Source organism: Patagioenas fasciata, chromosome 24, assembly GCF_037038585.1.
Source record: "Patagioenas fasciata isolate bPatFas1 chromosome 24, bPatFas1.hap1, whole genome shotgun sequence".
Classification (NCBI taxonomy): domain Eukaryota; kingdom Metazoa; phylum Chordata; class Aves; order Columbiformes; family Columbidae; genus Patagioenas; species Patagioenas fasciata.
Window position 1 is genome coordinate 5,628,279 of NC_092543.1, and position 17,258 is coordinate 5,645,536.

The window sequence follows — 17,258 nt, forward strand, 5'->3', positions numbered from 1 at the left end:
GAAGGAACATGGTGGGGGACATGGACAAAATAGCAGGTTGTGTCATGAGGAGCGCCCCACCCTGTCAGCATCGGCCCTGCGATTGGCTGTTCTCTCCCAGAGGGCGGGTCCAGTGCCACAGGCAGCCAATGGGAAACAAGGGGAACCTCACACCTCTGCATAGAGGTGGTGAGTTGGCCACCATGGTGGCTTTGGCGCTCAGCATGTTCCTCCCCAAAACCCTGTGCTCCCACTTCTCTCTTGTTCCCCTTTTATCAGAATAGAGTCCCTCTTCCACACCCTTTTTTGCCCTATATATCTACTGCACCCCCTTTAAGTAAATAATCCAAACATTTGTCATCCCAAATGAGCCCCTACCACTCCACTCCACTTTCACACATCAGCATAAACACCTGCCCAGCTGACGCTAACTAGGGAAAATAGAAGCAAAAAGTAAAAGAAATTAAAAGCAAGCCTCTTCCTTCAGAAGAGTTTTGCCTGTGAAGAAAAGAGAAGTAGCAGTGACCCCAAGTTTGCTGCAAGATTCACTGTTACTTGGCTTTTTCGTCATGGATTTTACACGAAGCAACTCTTCTAGGAGAAGAGAAGATCAAAATCTTCTTTGGAAATATAAAACCCCAGGATGCGCAGCTCCCCCTCCTTGTACAGCCCAGCTCCATGGCTTTGCACCTGCCTGCTCTGGGGTTTTTTTCTTTGCTTTCTTTAAGCAAAAAGCTAAATTCTTAGTGTTCTGATGGGAATCTGCAGCTCCCTTAGACCCTCCTCAAACATTTTGATCTTGAGCTCCTGTAGTAGCTGCTTTTTGGGAGAGACCAGGCAGCTGTGAAGACACATCTGGGGCTCTAAAGGAGCTCCAGCTGCTCTGGTGTGTGTAGAAAAACAAACAAGCAAGTAAACACATCAAATTCTTGCTTTGCAGAGGTTAATTTCTTGAAAGCATCTCACCGTGTGTTTGAGGTGGTGGGGATGGTGAAGGTGAGCAGGAGGGAAGAGAGCAAGAGGGAAGTTGGCTCCACCAAAAGGTGACATGAACAGCTGAAGGCATGGAGAGGACAATAAGGAAAAAGACAATCCTGAGGTGAATTAAAGAAAAAGAAATGGCTAAAACAGGAGCCTGATGTGATTCCAAGTGTTTTGACGTGGAAGCATGTTTCCCATTCCACGTCTCTGCAGAGAAGGTTTCTCTTCGAATTAGATGAACCATAAAATAAAAAGGAAATTTAGAACAACACTGTAAAATGGTGTTTTACAGCCTTTTCCACAAAAGGCTTTTCCTTGAAGAGCTCTTATACCTTGGGTCTTGTCTACGCACTATCATCAGACAGCTTGGACTATACCAGTCAAATTAAAGCATTTCAGTGCCCACTCCTCTCCAGCCTTTTCGGTATAAAGGTGCTTTATGTGAGAATAACTATTCCCATCTGGAAAGGAGCGATGATTTGGGAAATCTCTCTGGTTAATATTATGAATTGCTCGCTGGGAGCGTTTGCTGTATCATGAAATGGCTCAATGTCAGGGCTCAGCTGAAGATGCTGCAGCAAGTTAACTACAGAATAGCTGCTTCCAAATGAAAGGCCATCTCGGTACACAAGGAAAAAAAACCCAAATAAATAAATTAGCCTGCTGTTAACTCAGCTAAACCAGTACAAAACCTGTGGTGGTCCAGCCTTCTGTTGCTGATGGCTGTTGGAAATCAATGTCACTATGGTCTCCATATGGGTCTCTTTCCATTCAGTAGCTAAGATATGAAAGGTATGTCATAAATCACAGATTTTGAGGTAAAGCCAGACCATGTCTCCTGAATGACACTGTTTGCAAATTTTTTCCAGTTTAGAAACAACCTTCAGAGCGTGAAGATTTCTTCTGGTTGGACTTTTAGAGGAAAAAGCACACAACTTCGCTTTTTCATTCCACAGCCATGCTTAGAGACAGGTTATTTTAACTGTCTGGGACGATGTGAATTACTGCTCTCTGATAGAACTAGCCCAGATATTTTTGTCTTTGAAATACACTACAGATGAAGCCTACACACTTTTCCAGTTACTATGACAAAGCCCGTCCACATGGGGATAAAAGGTGATTATAAAAATATCCTAGTGACCATGTGAACAGCTCCTACGTCGTCCTGTTGGTACGAAGCCACATTGCTCTAGGTGGCACATGAACAAAGACCAGATGATGCTCCGGGCCGCAAAGAGCTTCTAGATTTACACAACACGCTATAAAACCCCGTCGTGTGATCGACTGACCCGTGAGCCGCCGCGTGTGCATTGCAAATTGAGCCGTTTATTTTAGGAGCCTGCCTATGGATTGAGGAGCTTAAATTCGGGCTCCTAATTGGAAAATATTCAAAGTCTGTAAAGAGATCAAGATGTTTCCTTCTTCCATCCCAGGCATAATACCCCCCCTTGAAGAATTACACACTAATCCCCTCTAAACACTCCTGTTTGCTGTGGGGACTGAAGTTGTGACACTGAGTCACTGGGTCTTTAGAGGTGTCCGGTTGCTCCCTCAACTTGTTGACTCTGCTCCAGCCACCAGCCCTATTTCCTGGACTTATCTCACCGACCAGATTTCCCCTCCTCTCTCTCCCTCCTGCGGCTCATAAACACTCAAAATCTACTGTAAACCCAATCTGGGCTCGCAGCTTGTTGCAAGTACAAGCAGCAGTAGATAGCAGGAGATAAGGAGTGAGGCCACATTGTCTTTTATTTTTTCCCCAGCCTGCGCCGAGAATTCGCTTTCAAATCTGAAAATTGTTTGCTGAAGGAAAAGGAAATGTGCATGTGTGTGCAGGGGGACAGCGGGAGAGGGGAGGGAAAAAGAGGAAGGGACCTGGTTTAGAGACCAAATTGTGTCGTACGAAAGGGAGGATTGATGGAGATTGATGGAGGAAGTTCAGCGAAGGTCCCGGTGCAATGGGCACTTGTAAACCCCCAGCTCCTGTTATCCTGTCCTGTTACCAAACATCAGCCAAAGTTTGCTGGTCTGACACCCAGGGGGAACTTGCTCAAGCCATGGGGAAGGGTTCCAGGCTGTGTCCACACCAGAGAAGTTCTAGCATGCTAATGATGTGGCTTAATCACTAAACTGGTAAGAAATTCCACTTACACCCAGTGCTCAAAGTGCAAGGACAGAACGGTAGGAAATCTTCATCCCGTCTCCCCTGCATGCATGAAAAATGTTATATATTTAATGTCGCAGCAGTGCCAGATGACATATTGTCACTTGTCCAGTTCAGCTACCACTCACATCAGCAGAATGAACCTATTTCTCTCCCCAGACCAAGAGGAGACCAGGCCTAACTGCAGGTTTTGCTAAGCACAGCTCTGTTGGTGCCTGTGGAGCAGCGTGATTCCTGCCTGCCAGTGCTGTGCCAACAGCATTGTGGTGCTGGGCCAACAGCATTGCGGTGCTGGGCCAACAGCATTGTGGTGCTGGGCCAACAGCATTGTGGTGCTGGGCTGGTTATGGTGACAAAAACTGTACTTTTACAGGTGCAGCTGACTTGGCGCATGTGGTATTTTTATTGTACAGCTACAACGCGTAGCGGGAGCTGCTTCGGTCATGGGGTACATGAATACTCCTGTGCTGCTAGAATGTTCAGGGTGAGGGAAAGCTCTGGAGCTCCATGGCTATAAACGCTTTTATACGACTGTTTCTGTACAAGACAGGGATGCTCTGTTTTGCTGTATCACTGGTGAATGCAGCAAAACACAGATTTTTATCATGGTGACAAAGCTCTCGCTGATTCCTACAAGAATCAGCTTAAAGTCAGCACGTCCAGTAGCCCCAGAACGGTTGTTTCTGAACCACGTGAAATTTCCTTTTGATCTTCAAGCTACCGAGATATCCACAGATCAGATAATGACCGAAGGGCCTGGGGCAGCCCAGGTCTGAAGGGAATGATAAAGTTTGTGATCTCTGCATGGAAAGCGCTATGTAAATTTATGAATTGATCTCCTGGTGGTGCTGAAGTCAATAAAATCCGCTGCTGACTCTGCTTGCTGCAGGATTCAGACCTGGTTTTGTGTTAAATTTGGAGTCCTTGGTATGGATTCCTTGAGAAGCTGGGATGCAGCAGGGATACAACCAACAAGGGAAATTTAGGGGGCTCGTCCCCCTCTCTGTGCACACTGAAGATCCAGACAGCTTTAAGGTGCATGTGCAGGAAGCACCCACATTTTTACATCTTTCAGATCAGCTATGTCTTAAGAATTATCTTTGGGAACAAACATATTGGAAACAGGGAGAAATTACAGGGCATAAGAAAGAAAAGAAATAATTGGACTGGCCATTGGTGCCTTTGTCATCAATGGACCAGGCACATCTCATCTGGAAAACTCATTTCCCAGGCTCAGAGAGGCTCTGATGAAGCTCCAGGAGCTGAAAGAGGAGGATGAGCTGTGGATTCGGCAGCTCCTCGACAAGTTGACTGTGAATAGTATCTGTTCCCGTAGATGTAAACGGGTCCTAGTGGGACTTAAAAACTCTCTGGCCCCAGGAAATGGCAGTGGGAATTAAGTACTAATGTGCTTTGTCTCATTCAGTTTTAAGAATCTACTTTGCAAGACCTGTCCTCCATTTTTTTTTCCTGTGATTTGGTTCCCCATCTGCAAAATAGAGATAATAGTGCAGCTCCATTACACAAAGTCACGGCGGAGATAACGATGCTCAGACGCTATGGCAACAAGGAATGTGTAATATTGAAGATAGCAAGGGATGCTAAGGCCGGGGAGCTGGCTTCTGTCAAGTGTGGAACTTTTCCTGGGAAAAGATGGAGCAAACCAGCAGAGCCTCCCTTCAGCGGTCCTTTCCCAGAGAAACTGTGAGCCGGTCTCAGGGAGCAGCCGAAGTGTCGGATCGGTTTATTTTAGGAAGGAAGAGCAGTCTCAATCCATGCAGATTCCTCTTGCTCATGTTTATGCATTGCCACCGAAGTAGAAGGGTGATGAAAGCAGAAGGCAGCGGCAAACCCCCATTTTTTTTGGCTGTGCCCTCAAAAAATGGCCTTGAAATTATGGGGTGAAGAATCTGAAAGCCTGGGGAACTGCTAAAATACCACCTCCGAGTCCGTGGCTGAAGTCAGGTGTGATCTTTTTGGGCTTTCCCTTGCCCAGACCCTTCGTGCTGGAGTGGTTTCAGCTCCTGCTCTCCATCCTTACCCATTTCCTGGCTCCTGCTGCGACACTTTGATTCATAGGACCCAACCACCCGTAACCACCCAGGGAAATGGAAGCTAAGCCTGGCAGCCATGGTCATTCATTTCCCCCGCAGGGGGAGGAAAAGAGGTCAAAGATAAGATCGCTTCATTTAAGCCAGAATCCATTTTTCACCAGCCAATTCTCGCAAGTGTGATCCCTCCAGGTGGGATGGCGCTGGCTTCAGTGGAGTCAAGATCTGAACAATTGGGAAGAAGATTCTTTGTCCTCAGAGCCACATTTCTTTGGCTGGTTCGCCCTCTGCACAACGCAGATGTTTTCTGGGAATCAGGACATGTAGCTCTGCCACAGACATGCTAAGTGACCCCATGCCTCAGTTTCCCCAGTCCTGGTTAATCAGTTTTGGGCATCTTTACATGTTTGAAAGTTCTGGTGACAGCTCCCTGTTTAAGAAGCCCTGGTGACAATTCCTCATCATCTTGGGAGGAGACAGGGACTCAGACACGTTTCTTTCCAATTTCTCTTTCCCATTATCTTCTCCATAAAAATGAGCTTTCATCAGGCCTATTTTCAACCGTTTGGGTTTTGTTTGCTACTGTAATCGTTAGCCAGCTGCCAGATGGCAAAGCAACACCAGCCAGCAAGCTTTCCAACCTGCTGGTTGAGACAATGACACCATTGAGGACAAATAAACTGAAACAGAAGAGCAGAACATAAGTGAGTGCAGAGCACCGGGATCAGGGAGAGAGGATCAAAGAGGCACCCAAGGAGTCCAGAGTGTGGCTGCATCCTTATCCTGGCCCTCATTCACCCCAGCACCCAGCAAATTCTTCAGTGGAGGGTGCGAGAAGTGTTCTGGAGAAGGGATAACACAGCATTGCATGGCAAGGGCTATTTTTTTCCCTTTCTCTGTTACAAGATGTTCTGTGCACAGAAAAACTAATAAAGCCTGGTTTCCTGTACGCTGGTGTTCCTTGTCCCTGAAGCCATCACATTCCTCCCGCTGTGTCCTCTCTGACAGGCGAAGACGGGGCCAGGGCTGGGCTGGTGCTGATTAGAGGGTGTCACATCAGAGCTCTGCCTGCTTCTTCTGGGCTGCGGACCGTGAGATGGACCCACTGGAGATGAAGAACCTTGGTAGACAAAGAGAAGGACGCTGAAGCTTCCTACAGGCTGCCCAGGGAGGTTGTGGAGTCTCCTTCCCGGGAGACATTCAAAGCCCGCCTGGACACATTCCTGTGCGACCTCTCCTAGGCGTTCCTGCTCCAGCAGGGGGATTGGACTGGATGATCTTTTGAGGTCCATTCCAATCCCAAACATACTGTGATACTGTGATACACTGGTTGGAGGATGGAGATGGAAAAATAAATATGTCCAAAAAGACAGTTCCTGCTCCCTGAACTTTAAAGCTCCTATTTTCCTTATTTATTTGACTTAACCTCTTGCTCCAGGGGAATTAAATGATGCAGAGAGCAGAGCTCCAACCTGGGCAGAGTGGCCAGTAAATCAGGTTTGCTGCTGTAGAGAAATATTTCTGCATTTCTGCCTGGTCTCTTTTTAAATGACTGCGGAGGAATGAACCGAAGCAGGCTCCAGAAAGGCCACTTGAAAGGCACCGAGTGCAATATCTGTCTTTATTTAACTTGGAAGCAGCCCTGCTATTGCAGTTCTCTTGCCTCCTGAGGTCACCGCCGCAGCCCGTCGTGCTCGCTGGCTCCCGACGTGCCACCCAAAGCTGTTGGCTTCTCCACCTGCCAGCCGGCCACCCTCGAGGTGTTTTTCTTTGCAACGCCGGTTCCCGGTCTCACCAGGAGACCTGCTCGCAAGCCAGCGCCTGTCACCAAACCAGAGCTCCACCTCTGCCAAATGATTCATTCCTGCTGCCTTCAGACTTTATGTATATATACATATATATATATGTATTTACATATGTAGAACCTACCGCAGCGGTGTCTGGGAAGTGAAAGTGCCCTCTTGTGGTACGATGTCCCCTGTCCCCAACCAGGAAGAGTGTGATGGGGTCACACTTCTGGTGGGACACAACAGGGGGCAGCTGATTGAGCAGGGCTACAGGACTGAGTTTATATCCCAGTTGCAGCAAAGCTCAGACCAAGCAAGACAAACTGTGGTGCAGATCTGAAAGCTCAACCAAGGTATGAACGTCACGTGAGGTGATCCAGACCCAGTCCCAACCTTCCAGCTCTGATTATTGGACTTTCTTTAAGAAACCACATGCCCTGATGTGAAAATTGTGTGCAGAATCAGGTTTGTTGGGTGGCCAGGGCTGCTGTGAGCACTTGGAGGCATGGGGTAGGTTGGGGTCTAATGTCCTTGGGCTTGTCATTGCCTGGCAAAGTCAGGCTAGGGAAAAGATGGGTGGTTTTGCATGGATTTATACCTGAAGGGCTCAGTGTTTGAGCTTAAATCAATGACATTAAAGCAATGCAGAAGGGGGTGTAAACCGAGAGCAGGTCCCACTTCGGTACAGCTGAGGTTAACCAGAGCAGAAAAGCAGCTCAGGATGTCCCCACGCAGAATTGCACCAGCCCAGGGGCACCGGTGTAACCCAAAGCTTCCCTTTCTGCCAGGGTGTGTCCTCCCACCCACCGAAATGGGCGTTTGTCCTTTTTTGGTACCTAAAGCAGCAGATGTAAGGACACCCAACAACATCGGATTATACTCAGACCATCAAGTGAAGATCATGCGAGCAAGGACTGGAGACCTGACCACAGCCCGTCGTGCTGCCTGTTTGGGATGAGTTTGCAGAATGAGAACACTTCCTTCTCACCCAGGGACGCTATAAATACACTGAAGATTATGTCATGTGCAGATGAAACAGGCCATAAATGTCCGTCAGAGACACCTCGATGGCAGAAGGGCTGCAGATCAACATGGGGTTGTCCTTGGGAGGTGGGTGTCCAGACCCTCCTGGCTTTCATGGTGCAGTGACCAGGGATGCGAGAGCTTTTCTCCAGGAGCAGGGATGTTGCTCACATCTGCGCTGTTGACATGCCGTGAGGCTTTCATGGAAAACCCCATCCCTGCAACCTGCAGGCTTCATGAATACGTCTTCTTTCCTTCTTGTTTTTCTTTTTTTCACAGTTATTTTTTGTCATTGTTTTTTGCTTTATTGGTCTGTCCAGATGTTCTAAACATCTGGTGACAGCATGTTTATTTCTTAGGCTCTTCTACCATATGTTAGTGACATAGCGGCAGAGGAAGGAGCAGGAATGGCTCCAGCACATCAATTTTGTCTCAGCATCTTTGCTGCTTCTGCCCTGTGGCTGGGGGCTGAATGGCAACACAACGTCCCCTGGCTCTCCTACCATGGCCCCAGTTAAACTGAGCAACCTCCAGTATTTCCCAGTGCCAGAAAGCCTGGTTTTGCAGCATAGTACAGCATAATCAATGGGGCTAAGCCTGAGGTTTGGCTTTGGCAGGGCTCTGCTTTGTGATCCAAGTTAAAGTGCCAGGTAGTAAGTCACACGCAAAGCTCTGGCTGGAAGTTTTCCCTGCAGAAAGGTAATGATAAAATACTGTTTGATTTTCTAAGTGAAAAGATTTCACAGACTTGCCTCACCTGCAGAACGGAAATATTATTAGAAAACTGCAAATCAATATTTAAAGAGAGAATCTGTTCTTTAACAAAAATAAATTGGGGGCATAAGGTAAAACATTTGTTTTTCCACTTTTGAGCTGAGAAATCCATTTTATATGTGTGTGTGGGAAAAAAAAAAGCCATGCAGGCGTTCTGGACAAGCTCCATTTCTGAGCATCCCTTGCCCATTGCAAGAGAGCACACGCTGTCAGCTCTCCAGCTGTGGTTTTGAACTGTCAGCTTGCGGTGAGCAGGAAAGTAATTACTCTCTAATGCCATTTTCACAGCTCTCTTTTATGGAGACAGTATTGTCTGGAAGCAGAGTCTGTCTTGCTAAATATTCACTGATAAAGCTGTGCCTCGCTGCTCCAGAAGTGAAACAGGAAATTTATCCAACACCTCTGTGGAAAGCAGAGCGCTTGGGAGACTGGAAAGCATAAAAATTATTTCGAGGTACAAAAGAGCTTGGCCTGGGCTTTGGGTTGTGAAAATTGAGGCTGCTCTGCTGACATCAATACAGATTTGCTGCAGCGAGGTGAGGAATTTCATGATTGCAAAGGCATATTCCCGAGCAAAATTGTCCTCCCGTGTTGTGGTCTTAATAATAAAGCTCTGAACCAGCTGCCTGCTCTGTCTCACCTGAAACCAAAAGGGGATTTGTGTTTTTACCATATTACCTATCAACTACAATTATCTTCTCCCCTCTGTGTGGGAAAGAAGATCCATGAAATGAGCCAGAAGGAAAAAATAATACATTTTTATAGAAACAAATGTGTTAATTCTCCCATCTCCCTTTTTCCGAGGGAGTGATTTGAGATGGGGGGCTGTGAATCGGAACTGCTGGATCACATTTTAGAGGGAGCTTTTGAGGGACACCAAGGGGATGCTTTGTGGGTCATCAACCACAGTGGATGATGCTTTTAAGGAGTTGTAGAAGAAACGTGGACCCAGCAAGGATTTCAGGTTCCTGCGTCACATCTTAGATGAGTATGTAAGATTTAGGGGACATGAAAGAGGGTCCCTGTGCCCCAGGGCAGTGGCTCCTGAAGGAGGACGGAGTCCACCAAGATGTTCTTCTCATGCTGGGACCTGGTGCAGGGCACAGGGTGGAGGGTGGTCGGTCAGATGGGGCATGAACAGAACTGAAAGAGGGGTGTGAGCTCCCCAGGGCTGGCCTGGGGAACGCCCCCCAGCAGCAGCAATAACTGAGACGAGAAAATGGGGAACTGCTTCATCTTCCTCTCTCTCAGTTTGGGGAAGTGAGAGGGAAATCTCCTGCCTGCAGATGCTACTGAAGGTCCAGCAGCAGCATTTGCACAGTCCTGGAGAAGGATGATATTTCCTTCTAGGGTGGAAAGGGGCAGCAGCCCAGCTTGGGAAGTGTCCTCATGGGCACAGGGAGCTCTTTTTTGCATCAGTGAACATCACGATGTGCCTCATAACAGGGTAGTGATGGGTTCATCACTGCCACGCAGCCCCAAAGCTGGTGAACCAAATGTCATCTCCCCATGAAGATGCTTTCTTCCACCTTCCCCATCTTTGCTCTCTACCAAATGTAATCCATGGGGAGGAGGCAGGGAGGGAGCTGGTGGGGTTCAAGAGGTGATGATGGGGCTGGAGGGGAGCTGGTGGGGTTCAAGGGGAGCTGGTGGGGTTCAATCCATGCTGCAGGTCCTCCCCCATCTCCTGGTTCATAGTGCAGTAAGGCTCTGAAATGCTGGCACCTTGTGGCAGCTTGGAAAAATAACACCTTAGACCGAGGCCAAACGTGCCCTGCCAAATCTATTTCAGATCCGATGGGATGGGGAGGAAATTCTGATTAGCGGAGAGAGAAATTAGGCACATTTTCTGGGGGGAGAAGGGATGAGGCTGCCAAAAAAGAATGGGGAATTCCTGCTCATCCCAGCCCTGTCCCGGCTGTACGAGCCCTTCGTAGGATGTGGTCTTTCAAACAACAAACTTCCCAGCTGCATTTTGATCCGGATTCTTCCTCCATGACACATTTTGCCCTCCCTGTGGGATCTGGGCTGAGATTCTGTGTCAATCAGCTGAGGAACTGAGACCACATGAGACATTTTCCCTCATCCTGGAGATCTCTCTCATCTGATTTTGGAAGATCTAAGAGAACAGGAGTTGATGGCAGTTCTGTCCCCACTGACTTGAGGCTCTAGATGTATTGGGGGGGTAAAAAATATCTGTGGGTTTGGCTTAGATCTGGTCCAACTCTTTTTTTGCCAGATGGACTGCCAGCTGAGCTCATCTGCAACCCTTATCTGGCAGAGTTATTTAAACCATATGAACAAGTGAGTTCCTGCAGATGCAGCTGAAGATTGATTCATCTAGGTGCTCAGCAGGTGCCACATCTCTCCACGACGAGTCTGGACAGCCCTCTTATAGAAGCACAAACGTTTATCTCAGTGCATTAAATTGCCAAGATACTGCAAAGAAACTCACATCCCTCTCTCTTGCTCCTACGCCACTTTTCCATGCATGTCACTCCTGCTGTGGAGATGCTGCCCGAGATGCTCCAGGAGCTCCTACTTTGCTGCTTTGCAACTGTCTTGGGGACCTGGAGCCCTTTAATAGAACAGGAAACGTCAAATATTACATGGATATAAATAACTCGGTAACAGCGGGTTGCAAGAACATCTGGTTTTGCACACTCCCAGCGAGTCTGATGGCCCTGGGAGAGAAACAGAGAGCGAACTCACAATTTTTGACCACAAAAAACCACTTTTGGCTGTCAGCAGTGTCGTGCTTTGGTCATCGCAGTCTGCCCAAGAAGAAGACCCCTGTCAGTTATGATGGGAATCCAGGATAAAGGATGAATCCGAGTCAGTAACACCTGTCCTACCTCCAAGGCACAGTCCTACTTGTCACCCGCTCTCCCAAATCCTTCCTCCTGCTTCCCTGTGGTGACCGTCCTGGCTGGGTTGAGGCTCAGCCATCTGGTCCATGGCCAAGGGCTACAGAACATGGTGCTTGTAGAGAAAACCCGAACTTTAGATCTACATCCAGATCAACTGCCACAGTGGGAAAGAATAGACACACTTTTGGGGGCAAGATCCTTCTTCAATATCTGCTTTGTGTTTTTCTTTTGCTGGTGAGACAGCTTGTGAGCATTTCTTTACCCAAAGAGGCTTCTTACACATAAGCCCAGCTCTAAATAGCTTCCTCCTTTATTAGAAATAACCACTGGCACAAGCTGCCACGGGAAGTGATGGATTCTCCATCTCTTGAAGTCTTTAAATCAAGACCGGATGCCTTTTTGGAAGAGATGTATTGCCAAAGAGAAATTATTGGGCTCAGTGTAGGAATCAGGGGATGGACTCATCTGGCCTGCGTTAGACAGGAAGTCAGCCTGGATAATCTATGGTCCTTTTTGGTTTTAAGATCTATGAAAGTTCAGATCTGCAGCCAAAGTGTGGGACTCTTCACGTGTCTTTAAAATAAAAGAACCCCAGGGTATGGGAAAGCATCTAAACCACTTGAAAAGTTACCAGTACCTACAGATTTATTTCCCCTGGTACCTGAAGCAATGGTATTTCCCAGTAAATTATCTCTCCCTGAGGCTTTAGATGGGGAGAAGACCTCAAAGGGCCAGATGGGGACCTGGGGGCTGGGAGGACACTGTGGGACTTGGGGTGCACCCCTTACTGTCGGAATAAGTGCTGCTGGAGGGACCATATCATCTCTGGACCGTGTTATCATGTACCACACAGAGATGCCAGCATGAAGAAACGCTGGTCCAGGCTGCTGAGTTTGGGTACCCAGCTATAAGATAACCCCATGGAGAGTAAAATTTGAGCATCACCCCAAGTATTGACTTCTGTCACACTCAGGTCCTGTCTGTGCAGTTGGGTAAGTCACTATGTGTGTGGGGTGTCATTTCACCCCTTGGGACCCCCCTCCCTGCGGCTTTCATTGCCCCGCACCTGCCACTTCAGCCCAGGTGGTGGTTGTGGTGGTTCCTTTCATGCTACCCGCCAAAAAAACCTCCAAACGCTCACAGCTTTTGGCGGCCGGTGCTCAAATCATGATTGCAAATGCATCTTGTCCACCATCCATCTCTATCCCAATTTTTCAACATCTGGGGGGGCCCTTTTTTGCCCTCTCATCCCAAGTAAACTCATCTCACCACTTTTTCAGCAGGTTTAAACTCCCTGGCTCCGTGAGCTGAGCGGCTCCGAGAACAGTTTTTTGGCTCCATCTCCTCTTTTCAGTGCTCGGGAGATGAATGTGGAAAGCAAGCCAGAAAAGCCAGCAGTGAATGAATCCGCTGGGCGCAAAATTCAGAAGAAAAGCACAATCCAGAACTGTTAACAACAACGTCGCGCTTCAGATCTCGCAAAGGTGAACTGAAAAATACAGAGGCCAAAGACGAGTTTATGAGTTAATAACCCTTGTGCACGTTTTCCAACTGATCTAATAAGGAAAGAGCGTGTTACCTCTGACTTTTGCCTCCCCAAAGGAGGAAAGGGGACAGAACAAGTCTGTCTTCAGCTCAGAGCCTGTCTGCACCTGCCAGATTTTGTGACCTGGGTGCAGGGGAAGGCGAGTTTGTGCAACACTTGGCTGGGGCTCGCTGAGCTCTGACCCTTCTCTGGGTGTTTTTGGCTCTAGCCCAGAGCTTGCAGTGCTGGTCGGACGGCGGCAGGCGGCTCCAGATGATGCTTTTCAGGCCACAGCTTGCTGCAAGGTTCAAATAACTCCAGAAACACAGGGGAGCTGAGCATCACTGCAGAGAAATGCAAAGCGTAAAGTTTATGCAGTCCTGAAGAGAAACCAAACCAAACCAAAGCCACAACCCCAAGACCCAAACAAAAAGCAAGCAAGCAAACAAACAAAAAATAAACAGACCAAAAAGCGTGAAAAAAAATAATGTGAGGTGCCAGGAAATGTGTGCAAGTCTTCAGAGGTGAGATGCACCTTCAGCTTTTGCTGCAGCTCAGAGGCTTTTTTCATGTAGTCATAAATCTTTTAAGTGAAGTTGACAGTTTAGAAACTGTCTCAAAGAGTTCAGCTCCACCTTAACCTTCAAAACAAGTTTCTTCATTACTGAAGAAATGCCTCTACGTTTCCTCCTCTTTTTCATATGAACCAAACCATTATAATGTTGCAACCCAAACACTTGTGCTAATAGACCAGAACTAACAAGTGCCATTGTCTTGCTGCTGAGAGTAAGGGGAAGTGAAACTGGTGATAACTCTTTTTTCATTACCCAAGCAGAAAGAAAGAGAGAAAGAAGGACAGAGAGAAAGACAGGCAACTTATCAGCTTAAGCATTATAATATTTTAGTTGTAGGAATGGAAAGACTTCACTGTAACACCAGTGAGGATTTTATTTGCTCCTGCTTTGAGTTGGAAAACGTGCTTCTAATGCAACGATAAGCAGTATCAGCAATGGGTATGTGTGTGCTGAAGTGGAGGCACCAAAAGCCCCCTGAGCCTGGGGGGGCCTTGTTGAGCCTGGGGGACTCAGCAAATCCTCCTTTTCCTTGTGCTTCGCTTTCCAGTTGTATAACGATGATAATTAATTCTTCCTCCTCTGTAAGGAGCACTGAAATGTGCTGAGGACAAGCACTGCAGCAACAAATGAGGCCGCACAGCCCCCATGGACATACGTTCTACGGGTGCTGTGCGTGGACTTTACCAAGTGAGTAAATCCCCCGATGTCCCGCGATGCTCCGATGTTGCTCCGCCAAGTCACTTGACCTCTCGCTGTAGTTCAGCTCCCGAGCGTTTGGAAAGTAAATCCACTCCTTTCCTCGGGGTGAGGGGGGGACAGCGCTTCCCTGCCCTACAGATGTGCAGCAAAGATAAACAGCCTCACGGCTTTGAGCTTCTCCAGATGCTGTGCTGCGGGCAACCAGCAGCAGGAATAACCCTGAAAAGCAGAATAAACCCCTGAGTGCTCTTTGTGAGCACAAACTTCACTTTTTTCTTCACGCTTGCCTCATCTCAGCACAGAGATTTTTGCCAAAGCAAGGATTTGCTTGTGCACAATAACCCTCTTTGCTCAGAGGACTGTGGATTCCCTTGTTCTACCCCTCGGGGAGCTCGTGGGGTGCGAGGGGGACACCAGGGTGAGAATTGCCTTCAGGAGGCGTTCTTGTGCTTTCTTAGGCTTAGAAGGGAGAGGCGAAGCAGAGATGTGATCCCTCCTGTTCGTAGCAAACCCAGTCTCAAAAACACAGTGTCTTTGCTGCAGGAGATGCGGCTTTCTGGGAAGGTGCTGCCCGCTACCGCTGTGCATTAAGAAAAACATAAATAAATAGTGCTTTTAATGGTGAACTACAAAGGTTTGGGGTTTTGAAGAAGAAGAAACAACTTCTAGGATGGGTACGGGTGCAAACTATGGGCTTCAGTGTTGTTATACAAATAATTGCATTGAAGAAGAGCAGAGCTCGTTGCCTGTGAGACGTGGAGATACTCCAAACCCCAATTATGTGGGAAGGTGTCCCTAAAAAAGCGTTCCTTTCTCATTGGGGTTGAGGCTGTGGTCATCTCCTCTTCCCATGCGGGATGGTTTCCCAAAGCTCTGAGTCATTTCTTGTGTGCCTCAGAAGTTGCTGCCCTGTCCTAACCTGCGCCGTGACCTCCAGAGGAGAAGGAGGACAGTGTTCTGAGACAAAAGAGGTGGAATCAGGAGTTCCTGAGGAGCAAAAACAAAAATTCAGAGAAAAATAAAGTCTCAGCCCCAAATCCTTGATTTCCTCCCCCAGGGAGAAGAAATCTTTGTATCCACTTGGGAACTGGCTCTGGCAGCACTTGGTCCCTGCTCAAGCTTTGCAAAACTGCGATGTTTCTGAGCAGGATCACCATTAAAACAGCCAGATGAAGCCGGGGAGGATGCAGTTGCTTGTTGAGATTCTCCTCTTGATGAAAAGCTGGTGGAGTTTTTCACCGGGAGTGAAAGCAGGGCCTCGGCGTTTGGCTCCTTGTTATTGAATTGCATGTAATTCTAGGCAATGTCCTAAGGCTTGCCGAAAGGGCTGTGTTCATCATACAGTAAAATAATAGCCATCATAATTAATAAGCTCTAATGGGAAAGCACAGAAGCCAGAGCGCAGGTAAATGGCAGGGGCAGAGGATCCTTTTAGTGCACTAATCCCTTGGGTTTGCAGTCACTGGGGCTGGGAATATAGGGGAAACGGGGGTGCTTAAAATAAACCTGATCCACACATGAGTGTTATTGCAGCCAGGGCTGTGTCCTCCCAAGAGGAGTGCTGGCCGCCAGCGAAAATCCTTTTCACAACAACTAATGGCATCTAATGACTCTTTCTTTTGTCTTTTCTTTAGCAATGGGGCTCAGCCCAGGAAGTCCTGGCTTCCACACTTGGAGTGTTTTGAGTCTGGGACCACAAATGGCCTTGTTTCTTGGACAACATGTCTGACCCCAAGATCCTGCTGGTCCCCTCCTGCCCACCACATACACCCAAGGGTGCTGGGTGAGACAGCAGCCATTTCAGTGTCCTCCTGTGGTGGACAAATGTGGGATGGCTCCTGGCACAGCATCTCTGCAGGAGATGCAGGACTGGGACCATCTCCCTGAGGCGACTTGCAAGGACAAAAGACCCCAAGTATCAATTTTAATGATGTGGAAAGCTCCCCCTGATGCTGAGCACCAACACAGGTATCTGGGATGCAGAAGCAGCTCATTGCATATTTTTAGTTTTTTTTTAAATGATGGGGAATAACCACAAACCAGTTCCTTCCAGAGCAAAAGGCTGTAGGGTCTCCATTGTTTGGAAAGCATAAAAATGGGGCAAAAATAAGCTGAGGGCAGGGGAGTGACCCCTTTTCTGCCAGGGAGCCACACGTGCAGGCAGGAAGAGGCAGCTAAAATAAGCAGATGGGTGGAAAAGGGAGGAGAGACAATTAAGGAGATAACAGAAAGGTTAAGAGAGGAAAGTCTGGAGGAAGCAAGCCGAAAACAGCCCAAATGTCACCAAAAGGTGAAGCCAAGCCTCACGACTCGCCACACAACACCCAGATTAGCAAAGATGCGTCGTGATGCACAAGGCTGAGTTGAGATACACCAAAAACTGACCCCCTGCATCCTCCTCCCCCCGGCACCGAGCCAGGGGGTCACTTGGGAGCCATCCGTCACGCCTTGTCACGCGTGGGCAGCGTGCGGGGCAGCGGCGCTGCCTCCTCCCTTCTGGCCGTATTTTTTGCCTTCTCTCACAGCAGACAGTCGGCTGGTTTGTAGCGTGTGATATGGCATTGGCATTTGGGAACGAAGCCCAAATAATTTCTACTCGGGATGGTTTCTATTTCAATGGCTCGTCCACGTGTGGGAACAGAGCCGGTGTAACACTTTGCTGCTGCTTCAACCTCATCCTGAGCCAGATTGAAATACTCCGGGGTGGGGGAAGGACACCACACTTTGCATTTTCCAAATTCAGAACAAGCTCACGACTAAGCCCCCAGGTGCCATTACCTCATGTTTGTTTGCACGGGCTGGGAATAACCCCGGCAGCATTTGGTGTCAA